General features: G+C 40.4%; 1 long non-coding RNA gene across 1 annotated transcript; it reads right to left on the minus strand.

Moving 5' to 3' along the window:
- Positions 1-7,560: 7,560 nt before the first annotated feature.
- LOC310867187 lies at positions 7,561-17,881 on the minus strand. Its single transcript, XR_014569982.1, has 3 exons — positions 17,528-17,881; positions 14,753-14,862; positions 7,561-9,138 (listed from the first exon to the last, which is right to left on the minus strand). It is a non-coding gene; the product is annotated as an uncharacterized lncRNA (long non-coding RNA).
- Positions 17,882-20,321: the final 2,440 nt, after the last annotated feature.

The raw sequence follows: 20,321 nt of genomic DNA on the forward strand, positions 1-20,321 counted from the left end.
TGCGTTTACACAATGTTTGTGTTTACACAAACACTCAAAGCTGGGCATAATTCAATTATATTCATTCATATAAGCCTGTAAGGTCCATTATATTGAAAGCTAGAGCTATCAGTCTAAGAAGGGGAGAAATTTCTCTCACCCTCCGTTACGTATGTCTTCTTGCGTCGACTACGTTCGACTCTGCAAGGCACTTAAAGAGAAATGTGTTCCGATGATGAAGACAGAGCGAGAGCGAGAGATGACAGCTTATCAAAACAACCCTGCAGTACCAAATGGAAAATGTGTCTCAGCATGTCATAATGACAGGGAAAGTTCCTTGTTCATGATCACCTTACACTCTTTGGTCTCAATCATGTACAAAATGTCCAGATAGAGGGCCAGCTACAGTGTATTGTAATCATCATACTCTTTTCAAAGTGGATAGGAACATTCTAATTTCATTCAATGTAATCCAGTAAAGGATTACACACAAAAAATATGCTTTATTTAAAATGTTATATTTAAAATAGAAAAAACTATGATATGCCTACAGTATTTGTGTGAGAATTCATTCATTCATTCAGATATTTGTATGCCTTTAGTTATTGAGGGAGGGACTTTCTTTCACCCTGCTGTGGTGATCAAGTGTAACCTGAACATTGTGCATAACTGTATACTGTATATGCAGCTATCATCTGAAATGTCTTTCCTGATACTGAGATTAGGTTACTGAATGCCGGCGAATGTGATCACAGTACGCAGATGTCTCACCAAAACCACATACCATTCACATCACAGTCATACCGATATTAAGTACAGTAAGGCCATGAATGAATCCCATTCATATTGATATACTACATGTAGTATATGTTTGAACTTAATTTAATTTCACACGAATTAAAAAATACAGGGAAAAGATCAAAACGCTGACTGGATATTTGAACAACTGTTGGAGAAAAGGAGGCGGTAACTGAAAAAAAAAGATATGACGAAAAGACATCTGTTCTTGAACATTTTGAAAAATGAACATTTAATTTTTGGATGCGGAATCCATCAGCAGGATCTCTGTTGAAGCCATGCTGAGAAATATCACAATTATTTTTACGGTAAGAGTAAACATTTCTGAATATAATTTACATATAATTTACTTTACATAAATACGATACGAGTACGTTCCTGTATTGCAGATCTCACACACACACACACACACTTTGAAATACATGTATTTGAAATACGTATTTGAAATTATTTCAACATTTTTGTATTTTGTAATTTGTATTTCGCTGGGATGGAAGAAATGAGATGTATTTTGTATCTAAATACTTTCAGATTGAGTATTTTCTGTATTTCAAATACATAAAATACTTTTTTTTGTTTTAATGTAATTTTATTCTCAAATGGACACATGTTAAAACATTTACACTGCCTCAGGTTTAAACTGTAGGGGCAAAACACACGCACCCATACACACAACACAACACAATGTGTGATGTCACTTCTATTCCGCCTTCTGATTGGCTTACGTACACACTTGATTGATTGATTGATTGATTGAAATATGTATTAACAGTTTGCAGAATTACAGTACATTTCAAGCACAAACCCAATGCAAAGACTGTTAGCTGTGAGTGGACGACCCAATTAAGCATTACACTTGTTTACAAGAGGGTCCACCTTGTTCAATTCATCAAAACATTTAGAGACGTACAAATAGACACTATATAGTTAAAGAACAGAACAGGAATTCATCATAAAGGGAAAAGAAACATATACAGTGAGGGGAAAAGGTGGGGGGATTCAGATTTTACAGGGACCAGTTTCGAATTGCAGCCGTCCGTAGGTGCCCTTTGAGAGCGGTTTTGAAGGAGTCAAGGGATTCACATGTCTTAATGACTGTTGGTAGGGCATTCCACATTTTGGTGGCATAGGAGCGAAAATAATTTAGTCCCTTGTTTGTGCCGAATCTGGGTTGTACATGGTTTGTTGCACTCCCTCTGGTGTTGTGGGTGTGGACTTCGTTTACATTAAGGAAGTATCTAGACAGGTACATGGGTATCTTGGTGGCGTATCGAATCTTGTGGACCAGACCCATTGCAAGATGCTGTACTCTGTCGTCAACCCTAAGCCATCCCAGCCTGTCAAAGTGGGCAGGGGTGAGGTGGGTTCGGGGGTTGAGGCCAAGTAGGAGCCTGACCAGTTTGTTTTGGGAGGTCTGGAGCCTTGTTTTAAGGGCCTTTGAGGTGCTGTGGTACCAAGAGGTGCATGCATAGTCAAAGAAACCTTGTATGAGGGCTCCTGTTAAGGTCTTCAAGGTGTTTTTGTTGACCAGTGACGAGATCCTGTAAAGGAATCTTGTTCTTTGATTGACTTTTTTGATTACGTTGCTGGCCATTTTATCACCGGAAAGATTGGCCTCCAGGATGGAACCTAGGTAGGTAATTTCATCTTTTGTGTGATAATATTGTCACCCACTCTAACCAAGAAGCCATCTGCCTTGCTGAGATTTGATCCGAAGAGAATGGATTCAGTTTCTACCGAGTTCAGTTTCTACCGAGTTCAGAGCTGAGGGTCTTTTCAACCTGCAGTTTGTTCCTGTACGAGAACAGCAGTGCTGAGTCATCTGCGAACAGGAACAAGTTGCAGTCACAAGCTGATGTCATGTCGTTTACATATATTAGGAACAGTAAAGGCCCTAGTATGCTTCCTTGTGGAACACCACAAAATACGTATTTGTATCTCAAATACATTTCTCAGACCAGTATTTGTAGTTTGTATTTAGATACATTTTTTTGACCCAGTATTTGTATTTTGTATCAAAATAAATTTTCAATGTATTTTGCGCACACACACACACACACACACACACACACACACACACACACACACACACACACACACACACACACACACACACACACACACACACACACACACACACACACACACTAAATTCAGAAGAAGACACCTCATTATCTTCAATGGAATTACCCTTCTGTATCTGAAAACATATGCAGTGACTTAAAGGTAGGGCAATTGATATGTTTTGGCAGGATGTTCTGATAGTAATTATTGGTATAGAGTTCAGTAACAGCAGCCTCCCTGTCTCTCCAGCTTAAAAAAAAAAAAGAAAACAGAAAATATTTTTTTAGGTGGGTTGAAAACTTTCAGCCAACCAGGAAAAGTACCCATTCATCAGCTTCAATTTTATTCAAATGTATCTGCTCAATTCTTGGTGCCATCACTTCCAATTTCACTTGTTTAGTTAAAGTTCTCCTGATTGGATAAAATAGGTATCCCGACCTGGAAATTCATCTTCCGTTTACTAAAGAGCAGTAGAGACTTCTGTTAGTGAACCAACACTACAGCAATGGGTACAGAATATAGAGCTATTTAACACTTATTTGAACAAAATAATGTCACTTACCCTACCTTTAATGCAATAGTAATAATGGGTGGCATAAACAGCATGTGAAAATGTTGTTGGAGGATGCAGTGTTTGAAGCAATGGTATAACTTGATACGGCTCAGTGTTAAAAGAACATGAAACATCGGAGGTCAGATTTGCATAGTTGTGTCTGTGACTTTCGATAAGTTACTCAATTATGCAATTTATTAAATTGAACACATACTGCACATTGAAATAAACTCTGCACGGAGTATTGATATTACATGTTGTGATAGGAAGTCATAAGATGCGTTCCTGATATTATAATTATATGCTTTAAAATGAGGAACAATAAATACAATACAACTCGTCCTGTATACACACTCGCAGCCAAGTTCAAGTGAAAAGAAATGTTGTAACAATATTGTTTAGTGTAATACATTCTGAGAACTGTGCTTAACTACTATAATGTTTTGAAGAAAGAAGAAAGAAACGATCCGGGCACTCAAGGTTAAAATGAGGAAGATAGCCTTTATTAAATTAAAAAGGCAACTGCCAACATGTTTCGACCTAACCGGTCTTCATCAGGGCAAGAATGATACTATGTTACTATAATATGTTGTTGAGTTACGCTAATGCAGCTAAACTGATTTACAGGGATTGTATATTGGACAATGGTTCAGTCTTGTACAACAGTGGTTTTCAACCAGTGGTCCGGGGGCCACCAGTGGTCCTTGAGGAGTTTCCAGGTGGTCCCCAGCTAAATGACGGAGAGATGGTTTCATTTTACACTCTCAAGAGTTACATTATTGTGAAACATCTTTATTAGGCTACTTAATTTACAAGAAGTCTACACAATTAGAGAATGTAAAATAATTGGCATTTTGTTCAACGTCTGACTGTTATCTCTCCTATGGTACCACATCAATACACTCAATGCACCATGGAATTGTGGACAGAATCGTATTTCAATGAGTCACAACAAAATGTTTTTTAGTTTTGTGTCTCAGAGGCTAAATCTCAACAAATGGTGGATTGGTGGTCCATGGTTCAAACGCAGAATAAATAATGGACCTTGATATGAAAAGGGTTGAAAAACAGTTGTACAAGAATGATTTAAACGTAACCTATGATAAAAAATAAAGTTGGGATATTCCATTTAAATAGTGAAACTGTGTGTGTGTGTGTGTGTGTGTGTGTGTGTGTGTGTGTGTGTGTGTGTGTGTGTGTGTGTGTGTGTGTGTGTGTGTGTGTGTGTGTGTGTGTGTGTGTGTGTGTGTGTGTGTTCATTCCATTATCAATATTATGTACTGGGCTGGCTGCATTATTATGTGATTTAACAGTACTAATGTATCAACAATTGGCGACAATACTAATGTATCATATGGGCTACTCTGTCTGGAACTCATACAGCACAGTAAAGTACAGTACAGGAAACAAGTATCAAATGCAGCAAGTGAGAGGAGGGAGGGAGGTGTGTGTCCAGGTGACAAACGATGAGGATAAGCAGGATTTTCACTGGAAAAGCTCATGAGCAGTGAGCACAGATATCCAGAAGGAGAGGCGGGCACAGTACATTCTGACTTCACAGGTGAAACGTTGTTGTTTGGTTAAAATAATACGAAATATAAAAAAGACGAGAGCAGCTTATCGCGTGCCGTGCAGACATTCCCTTTTTCTTCACTACATCCTGACTTCATCCATAAAGTGACGCCACAATTACGATATATGACCCCCCTGAACAATATTTAGTCAACTTGACCATAATTGGCTCTGTACTTGGGTCTGCACTCTGCTCACAACACCTCGGCTAATGTTCCCCATCACACAAAGATTTGGTGGACCACCTGTAGTAACTCTGAACACCCCCTAGGGCCTAGGGGTATCGGACCACTGTCACTGTTGAAGCCTCCATTACAGTAGTATATGTATATATGTATACACCATATATTATAATATGGCATATTGACCAAAATGGAGGCCAAAAGTGCAAATGTTCAGATGCTGAGCTGGTAGGAATTAAGAAGTCCCATCCCTTTAAAACAAATGTACTCCCACATGTTTTGCTCAGCTTGACAGTAAACTCGCTAGACTGCATCTTCAGACTACCGTATACAAAAGTTAAAGCCAGATTGTTGAATTATCAAAAACTGATTTATTTTTACAATATTTTGAGTTCTGTCCTCATTTAAATGGCAGTCAATGCAAAAAGAGCACATGTATAGGCCTACATCAATTATGGAGTAGTAAACAATAGTTACAAATAAATAAATTATAGGCCTAATAGTTTTTTATTTTATTTAATTATTTATTCACTACCCTTGCCTTATGGTTGTGAGTTTGAGGCCAGCCCAATTCCTTGGTGACGCAGAATGAACATGCTAATGCAGCAGTAGCATGATCAGTTGAGACTGATGAGAGATGTATTTTCTTCTTGCTCTTGGTTTGATACAATTCTCAATGGAACAGACTAACAGAGCCTTAATTAAGTTAATTAGTATCATTGGTAACACCTGTGAATGTATAGTATGTGTCCCGGGAGCCAGCTAATCTTGTTGTGGTAGGCCTACTGTTCCTACGGTAGCCTATAGGCTATTGTCATTCACTTCACTTTTGGCATATAACACAGGAGAGGTGTATCGTGTTTTGTAGCTAACCTCGGCTCTTCTGCCCACTTGGTTCGACTCTGGGCTGGCTCGAACCCGTGCGTGACATCTGCTGCTCGTCGACAAATTCGACAGTCTCCTTTAAAAAAAAAACAATCCAGTCTCCTGCTGCGACGCTGAAATCATTCATCTGGGGGCAGTTTTAACCTTAATAGGCCTGTGGAAAACACAAAAATGTGGAAAACACAAAAATGTTTTAAGGAAATGTCAACAGGCTCAACATAAAGGTTTCAAATTACGGTTTATTTTAGTGTTGCAGCTGCATGTTCACTTGTCACTGCGTCTTATTGGCAGAATGGCAATGGCTATTGAGTTTAAGACAGTGGCTGGTGCTTCATTAGAGTTTTTCCAGGGCATACTTACATCTTATGGGATGGATACTTTGTTCGCTGGGCAGTGGGCACCATTTTCAATCAACCCTCCTCAAGTCCTCCCAAGTCACTGTCTGCCTCAGATCAAACACTTTGGGAAACGCATGTATGGTGAGATGGTGCCCTCTGCTGGTTACAATGCTGGCACACAAGGAGGCAGAGCACAGCACCTGCAGACTGAATATTGTTTGTGAATTTGTTCTTGCAATAGTCTTGGCCTTTCCTACAAGAAACTGCTCCATTGTAAACAAGGTCAGGACGATCTGATACTACAGTTCAAACCCAGCATCAGAATGGAGAAATAGGTGATGTAATGCCTTTGAACTTGGCATGGTTGGTGATGCCAAACGGGCTGGTCTGAGTATTTCAGAAACTGCTGATCTACTGCAATTTCATAACAATGAGTCTACCATATAGTTAAAATAGTGTTGGAAGTTAAATGGCCTTTTAAATGAAGGGGGGTAGCATTTATATCAAATATCAAAATATTGAATCAAGCAACTTAAAACCTGTCTGGGATGCACACAAAAATCAGAGTAGACATTAAAATAGCAGCAGAAGTGGTGAAATACTGTGGTCCTAGACAAATCAGTGACGCTGTTTGAGCTTCACATGTTAAATTAATCTCTCCCTAGCTTTCTCAGTACGATGGGATTGCACTTTGTTAATCTTTCCCCTGAGAAATACCTTGGATACTACAATAACTAGAAACTAATAAAACTATAGAAACTAAACTGAACATTTTCAACCCAATCCAGAAATGAACTGAAAAACAAAAACTATTAATTATAGTTTTGGGTGTATAATTATGTTTTATTTCAGAGCTGTTTTACAGTACTGCACAGCACAAAGAAAAACATATTGAGGAACATAAACACCCCCCGAGTTTTGTTTTTTCGGTTGGTACTTTATTTACAGTTTGCTAATGAACACAGTGTTTCAGTTCACAACGAACACATTAAATTGTTTCAGTATCTTGTTTCAACACTTCAGCATGATCAATGATAAACAGTAAAGCAGTCGCTTTGTGGCGGTCGCTTACGAGGAAAGTGTTTCTCGAGCGGGCTCTGGTGGGAGCAGCCGGGTCTTTGGCGCCGCCGAATTGTAGCATGGACTGGACAAATCTCTTCTTGGCTGGCAGGTGCTTCATCATCGTAGTCAAATGGAAATAAATCCTGTACTGTACTGTATGCAACATTTATACGCTCTACCTGGCAGCAGAACAAAAGCCACCTTATTAGTATTTGAATGCCCATGGGCGGCGGCCCAACACCTATCTGGCCCAAGCGCCCACAACCCCCCGTAAAGGTATGTGACTTACAGTGACTACGTGCATGAAAACATGACCACTGGGGAAGGGACATTTTAGTCAGGACAGTGGGTGCATATTCTGCTTCTGCATATTGATATTGGCGCCGCTTATTATTTTGCCTGTGGGTGCTTCTGCGCCTGAGCACCCCCGGAGTTGACACCGCTGAACAAAAGCATTAGTCAGTGCTTATTTCAGGCTATTTCGATTCGAGTCTGACTGAATGTAGGTTTTTTTTGTAGCCGTCAAGGTAGATTGTTGCATGTTGATAACAGCACATCACTTGGAGTGATGCATTTCCCTTCTCCGTTAAACTTCAATAACCCAGGCTTTTATTTATGCCATTTACATAACCTTATTAAAATGAGGCTATAGAGTAATACATGTTATTATTCATTTGTTTTATCTCATGGCAAGAGAGCAGGTTTCTCAATATATATATATACTGTATATACCATATAGGAAAAGAAAACCTGCTATATTTCAATTAAGTTTTCCAGCATACATAGGTTCGAACCAAGTTTTTTTAAGGGCCAATTCATACTCCTATTTTATAGCCAAAAAAGTTGGTTCGGCTTTGTAGAGACTACAATGTGATCATTCGAGGTTCGGGGGGCGGGAACCGTCCAAAAGTCAGCGCTTCGGTACCACTGAAGGTTTCTGACGAGCCAAAATCATTTCGGCACTACAGCTGTATTTCCTCATTCATTCAGCCCAGCTTCGAGTTCAAATTGTCGCCAAACTTCCAAATACTTGTGACCTCTAACAAGCGACTTCGGCATTAGCCATGAGGGAGTATGAATTTACTTTTATAGAGCCTGACTAAATTCGGGTCAGGGACCATAGAGTTATAAAGGATAGAGGGCGGACAGCTCCACCCCGTTATTCATTTCAATGGAAGTTGCTCAGTGGCATTTTGAAGCACCCGGAAGAACACTCTACTTCCGCATTTGACCACCAACAGTTGGTGGTCAAATGCGGAAACGAGCGCTCAATGTTAAACCCCAGCTGCACAGGGTGCAAAATGCAGGGCCCGCCTGCAGTTCCAGCTCTGACCACCACGTCTCGTGGCCAGCCATTCTGGGGGCTTGTCTGGGACCTTACCCGAAACTAAACTTTTTTTCTGCACTAAATAGGAGTATGAATCGGCCCAACCTCATGTTGTGTCAGGTCAACGCCTGTGGTTGACTGTGGCATCTCTCTCCATTTGTCTATTCTTCCATCTGCCTCACTACAGCAGTTGCTCGGGATGTCTTCTCCGCACATGCTTGGTTAAGTGGTCGGACCTGGTGAAGCCGCGTTCACAGTCAGGGGCTTCACACTGGAACGGCTTCTCACCCGTGTGTTTCCTGTAGTGCCGATTCAGCTCATCGGAGCGCGTGAAGCTCCACGTGCAGCCGGCCCAGTCGCATTTGTGTGGCTTGTAACCTATGAGACAACAGAAACAAAAAGCATATAGACATAAGTCACATTATGATGATCTCTGTTGAATGATAAATTGCTCTGGATAAGGTTCAGTCAGGACAACTCAAGAATGGATGGAATATATATTTATTGAATATAAGATGAGCAATATATTTATTGTGGTTTGGCGATGTGTTGGATCTGCTTTTTAGGTACTCAGATCAAGAGCATCAGTCCCGACCATAGGGACTCCGAATCCCCCGTACCTAAACAGTAGATCCAAAACGACAGGTGGTAGCTGGGTAGCTGGGGGTGGGTGAATAGCAGGTTGTATACAGCAGCGCGCAGGTATACAGTAGCAGCAGCAAGCAAGCAAGCAGGAAGAGGAATGCAAACCTCCGGTTAAAGTATCCGGTATGAAGATGGAGTGAGTGTGTGATTGGCTGAGTGAATCATGTGGATGAGCGCGTGATGCTGAGGCGGCCCAATTAACAGCCGGCAGCGACTGCACTGAGGTTCCCTGACTGAACTTGCTCTGCGCATGTCTACGACAGGCACAAATGCTCATATGTCTGCTAAATGCCTAAAATGCAGATTAATCATACAGTATGTAGCTGTATACCATGGGTTTTCAACAGGTGGTCCGTGGACCACTGGTGGTCCGTGGAGGTATTGCATGTGGTCCCTGACCATGCATTTAGTAATGTAGGATTTGTTGATTTGTTTTAAATGTTCTTTCCACTAGTTGAGAAACCGTGAACTGAATGACCTGGTGACCTGTGATGAGTCCATCCATGTAGTCATTTACTGACAAGTTGGAGTTCAAGAAATTCAACAGAAAAAGGGAGTTAGAATCTCAAGAAGGGGGAAGTGCACCGGATTGTCTGGTTGAGTCATTATTATTAGGACATTTTACCAGTAGTAGTCAACGTTTGAGAAACAGTGGGATGTATACACATGGGATGCATAGCAAGTGTTAACTTACAAAAGCACTCATCTTAGCCCATATCCCCACCCAACACAATAGTGGTCCCCAGGTTGATATAAGTCAGGGTGGTGGTCCCTGGTTCACAATCAGTTGAAAACCCCTGCTGTATACAATTTATACATAGTGTATCTCCAATCTCAGAGTGGATGTGAAGTAAGGTTGGGTGCCGTGAGCCACATGTCTTGTAAGACAAACATTCGGTACACATTCTGTTAATGTGCCCAGTGCACAAGCATCTGAAGCAAACTCCATTCTTCTCACTGTGAGCTCTCCCCTCCAATAGAGTACACGACTCCAGTGCATGTGTCCACTCTTCCTACAGAAAAGTCTTCTCGGATCCATCTTTGGCTTCGTGTTCCAAATAACAGTAGACAATGTTGTGGCAAAACTGCTCCCTCTAGCCTGGAAACGAGGCGTAGGTTTAGCTGCCACTTTCCTTGAAAGATCCATCATTGGAGCATCTTGTATATCTCCGGGTCTGTAGCGATTCTCGCTTGCCGCTGAATAAAAGTTACAATATCAGCAAAATGGTAAATGGTGCATTTATATAGCGCCTTTATCCAAGGCGCTTACAGAGACATGTTTGCAGATGTATTCAAGTCACAGAGGTTGTACACATTTTTCATGGCATTGCAACATCCTTGCAAGAATAGGCTGAATGCGTGTAAGGCTTTCCCATCCTCAGACTTAATTGTCATTTTTCATGAGCTCTTTGATAGAGGTTGCCAGTGCCTTTATTTCATCCACTTTCCTTTTGAATTGATTAGATTTTATTTGCAAGAGCCTTTTCAGTGAGATTTATTTTTTCCTGTTTCCCAACGTTTTAATCAACTTTTGTTCCACTCATTTTGAATGCACAAGCAAATGACACAATGAGAATCCAATGCAAGCCAGACACATAGAACAGCCACAGCGATCGCAAACAACAGTGCACGTTAATTGTTTGACACGCACAATAGGCAAGCTTTAGCCCGGCGGGCCGCTCTCACATCCCAGGGGTTAAAGCCAAAAAAATCCCAAGACTGAAAGATTTCAGACCAATTTTCAAACAATGTGGCGAACCCCCCACATTTGCATCGATTTACCCCTGTCCTAGACGGCGATAAAAGTTGGTGTAAAATAAAAATGAATCAAATAATAAATAAAAAACATGGCGTGCGCAGCGCACACCACATCAGTGCTTCCTGCAGGAAAAAGCTTTGGCATGGTGCTGGGCACGGGGGGGGGGACCTTCTGGCGTGTGGCCGAAGATGTTGATTGATTAATAAATTAAGATTAATTTGTATTATTGCTCTTGTATTGCTATTGGAGATACTGGGGAGGCACTGGGGGGGACACTGGGTAGGCAATGCATGGGGAGGCACTGGGGAGACACTGGGGGGACACTGGGGAGGCACTCTGCAGACACTGGGGTGGCACTGGGGAGGTACTGGACATTTCATATCACACACACCATGATTTACTAGCCCCCCTTTTTCTTTTTGCAGCTAAGCATGGCATGATTTATTTCAAGCATGGCACAGCGCCATGCCAATATGTTTTCCCAAAGTTACCTTTACCGAATGTGTGTCAATCCATGCTTCATTTTATAGAAGCAGCTTTAGAAGTTATGTTGTATTATATTGCTAGTCTGGCCAATCAATAAATACTCATATTGAAATTACTGTAGGGCTTGACTTTACAGCCACTTGGTGCATAGCAACAGTGTGTTAAAGCAGGGGTTTTCAACAGGTGGTCCGTGAAGGCATTGCGTGTGGTCCCTGACCATGCATTTAGTAATGTAGCCACGGAACAGTGAACTAATCCGTCTGTGCACTTGTTCCGTGGAAGTGTGTCAATGTTGTCAGAATTACTGGTAAGTCTAAGAGATTCCACAGAAAAGGGAAATAGAATCTCAAGAAGGGTGGAGTGTTGATCAGTCATGTGTGGTTTGAGGTTAGAAGTGATGAGACCACCCCCTCTCTGTTCACAAAGGTGTTGCAGTCTACAGTGTCTTATAAATGTATAATTTAATTTTGCACGTTACATATTATATCCCACATCATCTTACAATAGGCAGACCAAGTCCCACTATATTGTAAGATGTTGCAGGCTCTGTGGGTCTACATTTTACAGCTGTCCTTTTTTTGTTTTCTGCAGCCATGACGATTAGCCATGATGACCTTGAGGAAGAGAAAACTTCAGAAGATGAGACCCTGGTAAATTAAATTATATTAAAAACAACACATAATGACCCATATGAAAAATGAATATTGATTCATGGAGACATATTATAACTAAACATTACTACTACTGTATCTATACTTTCATTTCCAGCCGGGTGATCAAATGATTATAGGTAAAATAATCAAATGCAACGTCTGCAAGTGGATTCTGAAGTCAGTGAAAGACTCTGTCAAAGATCCCAGCGATGTAGCGGTAAGATTCAGTAAACACCATGACAACTTCAATTATGTTATATCTGCTGTTCAAGATACTGCATGATGGATGAACATCTAGAGTTTGATCGTTGTCCATCACCATGGTTCTTGTTGCAGAAGACCTTTTAATTTCAAGGACCACCCATATCTCCAAGAAACAAATGGAACCACATTGACCCGGGTCCAATTGGTTCCATGTGTACACTCTCAGAATTACAGGAACACCCTCTGGGAACCCTGAGGGTTCCTGGACCCCTTGGAGAACCACTGTTGTAGAGACGTCTTTAATAATAAAATGCATCTATTTATCTGGACTTTTGAACCATTTCCATTACAGAAGCTGGAAGCAAAGCTCCATTCCATCTGTGACTAAATCCCTTTTGGAAAAAAGACATGCAAGGAATATGTCAGCAAGTACTTCGTAGAGATGGTAAAGGACATTGTTGAAGGTGATGATGTGAGGACCATCTGTCGCAAAGTCAAGATGTGCAAGTAAAAGTAAGTAAGAAAAATGGGATTTTGCCACTAGTGTTTAAAAAGTATGTATTTTGTTCACCTACTATCTGTTGTGTATATTTTAGGTCAAAGGAGTTTTTGGTCCTGAGCTACTGAAGAAGCTTCCTGGGTTCACAACATGAGATCCCCAGCACTATGAATACCTCTGGCTATTATGATCTGAGAACACAATACAAAAGTATCATTACTTGACAATGTATTGACATCAAAACATTGTCACTCTCCATGTTACTTGCACCCTGCTATTAAAAAGTCTTTAACTGTCCAAGATGCTCCAGTGACTTAATTCCTTCCTAACAATTACAATTCTATCAGTGCTTGGTTTATTTCATTGCATGAGTACATGTACAGTATATGATTCAAGTAAACATCAATACATTTGAGTTTGAGGTTATTATGTGCATTACTGTGCACTGGCAAGTGGCAATCACACAACCATACTAGTGTATTCAACAAGAAAATGACATGACATTATCTGTAATATAGAAAATAAAGTGAAATTATTACTCCATTCTATGAGGAATGCGGGCAACGAGAAGCATTATAACTATGTGGTCTTGACTAGAATGTATAATAATCTACAGGTCCATCTCAATGAATTAGAAAATGTTGTAAAAGTTCATTTTCTTCCGTAATATAATTCTAAAAGTGAAAGTATTTAAAACTTTTTGTTTTAATCTTGATGATTATGGCGTACATCTCATGAAAAAAACTCTTATCTCAATGAATTAGAATGTTTTACGAGACCACTAAAAATGATATTTTTTTAAACGAGAAATGTCAACCATTAGAAAAGTATATTAATGTATGCAGTTAATACTTGGTCTGGGCTACTTTTGATTTTTTTTTCATCAATGGGGCGTGGCATGGAGGACGTGATCAGCCTGTGGCACTGTTGAGGTGTTTAATATGGAAGTTTGCTTTGATAACAGCCCTAAATGAATTTGTATTGTTCAGTCTTGTGTGACATCCACAGCGTATTTAACACAATGACAGTTACCACTCAGCGGCAGAAGTTCACAGAACCAGCTCAGACTGTTCCGATTTCCAAACAGCACTGAACGAAACGGGTTGTGTTGTGCTGTATATACGTTACTGCTGGTCATTTGACGCGCTCCTTGATGTGTGTGTGTGTGTGTGTGTGTGTGTGTGTGTGCGTCCGTGCGTGTGAGATCATTCCATTGTTTGCATGACGTGCATTGCTCGCTTGCTCCGCATCCAAAGCGTGACTTGTCCGGTCCTTCCGTGGCTCCAATACATTCGTTTGTGTCACTCTTTGCTGACAAATGTATGGCGAGAAACTTATTAAGCCACCGAGAGGCTAAAAACGGGGGAAATGTACTGCATGCCAAGAACTCACTTCTCCAGTGTACTCTGGGTTTCGTTCATTTAAGGTACATTAAAACAATTGATTTAGCAACATCATAACAAAGTGCGTAGTGCAAATAGTATACAGATAGCAGCATGGTGTTGTCTTAGCGTTTGTAAAGCGGTCAGCAAAGTTGGACTTCCCCGTCGTTCACCCTCTCTCCTTCCATTCATGAAACGCCATCGGTGAACAGCTGACTTTACTACCCGTCTGACGTACCACCCAACACCAGGTGACCATAGAAGCCATAGCAACTCATCGAGCTGTCTTGACTCTATACCCGTCACCAACACATACAGTAGCATAGTCACTGTACACAAATTCAAAGCTACTGACGGTACAGACCTGAATGTCTCCTCAAGTGTATGTTTAGGTGGGTTCTTCTGGTGTACATAGCTTTGCAGCCATTAAAGGAACAGCAGAATGCACGTCTGGTCTCCCGTAATGTCTCAGTTCTGGAAAATGGAGACAAATGTAAATAGACAAAACCACAACAACAATGTGTTGTGAGCCATATGTTATCACAATATCCCAAATTCGAGACAATATCTAGTCTCATCCAGAGCCATAGAGTATAGACAGAGTTGCGACATTGAGGGGGCAGAAAACGGCCCGGTCACGTGGTCACTGGTTAGTGTACTTGCGCAAGCCCATAGACTCCAATGCATTCTGTAAACTTCCGGTGTCACTATTCGCCAATAGAAGTCTATGTAGAAGATTGATTGATTGATTGAAATATTTATTAACAGTTTGCAGAATTACAGTACATTTCAAGCACAAACTCAATACAAAGACTGTTAACTGTGAGTGGACGACCCAATTAAGCATTACATTTGTTTACAAGAGGGTCCACCATGTTCATCATAAAGGAAGCAAAAAGGGAAAAGAAACATATACAGTGAGGGGAAAAGGGGGGAAAGAGCCACCATTGGACTGGCCACATGAAGTAAACAGAGTTGTCGTAACTCTGTCTTACTCTATGGCTCTGGTATCATAATACGTATATTCTTATATACTTATATATAGGCCTAATAGCCTATAGGGAGGGACACCAGATGAAAGTTGCAAAACATTGGGACATATGGGATGCATAATTGCCTACCGTCATCAAAAAAGTCAAATAATGGCATAAAACTGTCATATATATCTGTTGGGCTCTAGCTACAACTACGCCAAACCCATTAAGTTAATAGGCTTGGTAAATTTGTTGGTTAAAGGACCACTTCACCAATTAACTTATCTTCATATAATAGGTCCCCTGGTCCTCATTAATAATCATGATAAAATTACACGATTTTTTTCCTACTCAGTCTGTGTCTCATAGGAGGGTTGTGGGCAGTTTAGAAACCCGTCCACCAGTGACATCATCATTAGGCAGATTTTTTTAAAACAAGATTTTTTTTACAAAAATGTTTAGATTTATATTATCGTGGCTTCCATTTTCGCATTCGGTATACTCTTGTTTAGATTACTGTAATGCTCTGTGCTCAACCAAAACTTCATACATCGCCTGCAATTGGTCCAGAATGCGGCGGCTAGGCTTATTACTGGTACCAGGAGATTTGACCACATAACAGCTGTGTTGGCTGAACTCCACTGGTTGCCAGTCTCTTTCATGATCAATTTTAAGATTTTATTATTTACTTTTAAAGCTCTGACTTAATGGTCTTGCTCCCACCTATTTATGTACAATGGTTGAATACTATGTACCTTCACGTACCTTGGCTTAGATCATCTGGTCTGGGTCTACTAAAGGAGAGTCACAAGGCTAAATTGGTGACCAAAGGTGATCGAGCTTTGGTTGTTAGGGCCCCTAGGCTCTGGAACAGCCTACCAGAGGAACTGAGGCTAACCGGTTCCTTAACGAGTTTTAAATCTCTCTTAAAAACACATCTATACAGGTTGGCCTTTTCACCTCCTTAAGTCATTTCCGGTATTGTTGCTTATTTGTTTTTTCTATCATTATTATTATTTTGTTATTACATTATTGTTGTATTTTTATGTTTTACATTGTTTTGATTGTACAAGCACTTTGTAACTTAAATTAAGTTGCAACTTTTCAGGACTAGAAAGTTTCTATTAGCTTGTATTCCCCATCGATGATGTCACTGCTGGACGGGTTTCTGAACTGCCCACAGCCCTCCCAAGAGACACAGACTGAGTTCCTGATTATTAGTGAGGACCTATTATATGAAGATAGGTTGAAAAGTGGCGAAGTGGTCCTATAAGCAATGGTTGGTTCAGGTTGGTTCAACCATTGCTTAACCAACCACTTAACTAAGTAAAGCGTCTAAGCCTGGCTGCCCTGACTCTAATGCCTAAATATAACCAGATCAAAGAACACATCTGTGCACTCACTGCACTGCAGGGAATACATAAATTTAACCAGGGAAGGATTCAAGGGAACATGGACGGGGGCCACTTTCCTAAATTTAAACAGAGGGAATAATCTGGATGGAGGGACTATAGCCGCAATTTGCAACTCTAGATTTTTTTTTTATAATGGGATGAATCTAGCTCTAACGCATTAGAGCTATGGACCAGAGCTACTCTAGGCCAAGCTTGAAATATCTTCTTTCAATCTGCCGAGTTTTTGTTTCATAAAAATCCACCGTAGACATGTTATAAGCTACTTTCTGTCAATAAATTATCTGCAGGTGAATCTTTTTCTAAGTGTTGGAGTTTGGAAGCACTCGTCGTAAGTCACTGAACGGTCCAGCGTACCACCGGTTTCGAATATGGACATAATGCAGGAGGCAGCAGCGCGACCCGTTAAGAAAAACGAGTGCTTCCAAACTCCAACACTTAGAAAAAGAATCACCTGCATGAATTTCTTGACAGAAAGTAACTCATAACAACATGTCTATGGTGGTTTTTTATGAAACAAACGCTTGGCAGATTGAATGAAGATAATTCAAGCTTGGCCTACAGCTCAGCTGCAATGTTGGTGAGTTTAACGTCGTTTAATACAAGCAAGTCAATGGAGGGTATTGCAACTAGATTTATCCCATTATAAAAAAATCTAGAGTTGCAAATTGCGGCTAGGACGGGACCACCATTCAAAATAAGCAAAATAGAAGGTATCTGGAAGGGGGGGGGGGGGTCTCTGACGCAAGTTACCTTTCTTCGCCACTTTCTTTTCGTGTGTTATTCTTTGTTTTACTTTTGGAAAGCAAAGAATTCTGTTTGGACCTGGTGGTACATGAGGGCGAAGTCGCGGAGACAGCGTACAACGCGTCGTGGCTGGATTCTTGTCTTCCTGATATCCGAGGCTCCCTGATATGGACCTCTACCGTTTCTTCTTTTATGTCCATTATTGTTGTCAACTTGTCACGCTTGAATATCTGCTTGTATAAACTACAAAAATAACGTTGCGTCTATATTCTAGTAGTGTACATCCAGAAGGCAGCCCGTCGCACACCATGCATGCGCCGCACACGTACGTCTGTTTATTTTTCCGTGTTGCCTAGTATGTATGCTGTGTCCCGGCCAGCTGCCAAATATTAGCTTACTAAGCTTAGTAGGATCCGTCTACGTTGGAAGCGTGTAGTGAGCAGATCTAATGAACAGATTTAAGACTTCCGGTGGACGATCTCTTCAAAATAAGAGTACCCTCTAGAGTATTGAAAGCTATATGCTATAGCTATATGATGCTATAAGACACACATTATGTTTCTGTGTAAAAATAAGTAATTAAATCATTATAATATTAAATAATAATAAAGTTATCTAAATGGATAAATGCTATTCACTGGAGTGCATGGACTTTCCTCCAGGTCTTAAGTTAAGTAATAAGACCTGGTACTTAAGACATGCAAAATACAGCCCAAAGAGTTTGAAGGACCAAATGATCAGTTTATCAAGTAAGATTAGTTAGTTACTGTATGTGGAAATGTATGCACTAAGTGTGGACCCAGAAAAATGGATATTTCAAACATATATGGGACCCAGGAAATGCAGGCCAGGTATATACTCACAGTGGAGGGGGAATATTGGAATTAGTTCCTACTTATATTGTGGTTAGGGAATTAATGTGTGAGGAATGGGTCCCAGGTTCTGTAGAAGTTATTCAATGAACCTCTAACTGTGTATTTGACTTTTTCCAAATGGGGAAATGATGACAAATCTTTTAGCCATGATGACACATCAGGAGAATTAGGGCTCTTCCAGTGGAGCAATATATGACGCCTGGCTATAAGGGAGGAAAAAGCAACCACATCGGCCTGGAATCTATTAAATCTGCCTCCTACAGGGGACACACCAAAGATAGCTATAAAAGGACAGGGCAATACAGAGAATCCCAGGACCAGACTGAGTGTATCAAAAAAGGATTTCCAAAAAGAGGCGAGCTTTGAACAGGAATAAAAAGTGTGTGTGTGGTTTGCAGGGGATTGAAGGCACCTGTTACATGAGTCGTTTGTTTCTGGGAATAGTCTGCTAAGCTTAGCTTTAGTGTAATGAATCCTATGAACCACTTTCAATTGAATAAGGCACAGGATACTGACATTACTGACATGATACTGTCATTATACTGACATGATACTGACATGATACTGACCATGATACTGACCATGATACTGACATGATACTGACCATGATACTGACATTATACTGACATGATACTGACCATGATACTGACATTATACTGACATGATACTGACCATGATACTGACATTATACTGACATGATACTGTCATGATACTGACATGATACTGACATGATACTGACATGATACTGACATGATACTGACATACTATCAGTTTATCAAGTAAGATGAGTTAGTTATGTGGAAATGTATGCAGAAAGTGAGATTATACTGACATGATACTGACATTATACTGACATGATACTGATATGATACTGACATGATACTGACATGATACTGACATGATACTGACATGATACTGACCATGATGATACTGACATGATACTGACATGATACTGACCATGATACTGACATGATACTGACATGATACTGACCATGATACTGACATGATACTATGATACTGACATGATACTGACATGATACTGACCATGATACTGACATGATACTGACATGATACTGACCATGATACTGACATGATACTGACATGATACTGTCATGCTACTGACATGATACTGACCATGATATTGACCATGATACTACTATGATACTGACATGATACTGACCATGATACTGACATGATACTGACCATGATACTGACATTACTGACATGATACTGACCATGATATTAGTATAATGTCAGTATCATGTCAGTATAATGTCAGTATCATGTCAGTATCATGGTCAGTATAATGTCAGTATCATGGTCAGTATCATGTCAGTATCATGGTCAGTATAATGTCAGTATCATGTTGACATGATACTGACATGATACTGAAAAGGGGGCCTGGAGGAAAATAGGGGAGGGTGATGCCTTTCTAATTTTAGTCAGAGGGAGCTGGGGTCAGTTAATTTTACTTTGAGTCCAAAGGAGGGGGATCCAATTTTGATAATAGGCCATGTGTAATATAGGACTTTATTTAAAATTTTTACTACAGCTTTTCTGAATTGAAGTACAACTTTGGTCAATGATAAAAACGCCATTGACAATGAAGGGAAAATTTACGTCATCTTGTCCCTAACACAAACATTAAATCCCATTAACAATAATGATAAAGATAATTGTTTTGACTTTTGAGTCTTTTGGTCATCAGAGTGGAGGGAGGGGCGTCAGCTGCGACTCCGCGGCTCCGCCCACCGCCCACCCCCCAGGGTAAGTTGTGATTTGCTCTCCTTCACTGCAATGCAATTTGCGGCATTTCCAAAACAATATTGCGCAGAGTAGCGATTATCAAACGTATTTGCAATGCCATACGTTGAAAGATCTGTTGCCCGTGGACAAGGCACGTTACCTCCGCAAGTTAGATATTA

The sequence above is a fragment of the Protomyctophum parallelum genome (genome assembly GCF_964188405.1).
Source record: "Protomyctophum parallelum genome assembly, chromosome: 11".
NCBI classification, from domain to species: Eukaryota; Metazoa; Chordata; class Actinopteri; order Myctophiformes; family Myctophidae; genus Protomyctophum; species Protomyctophum parallelum.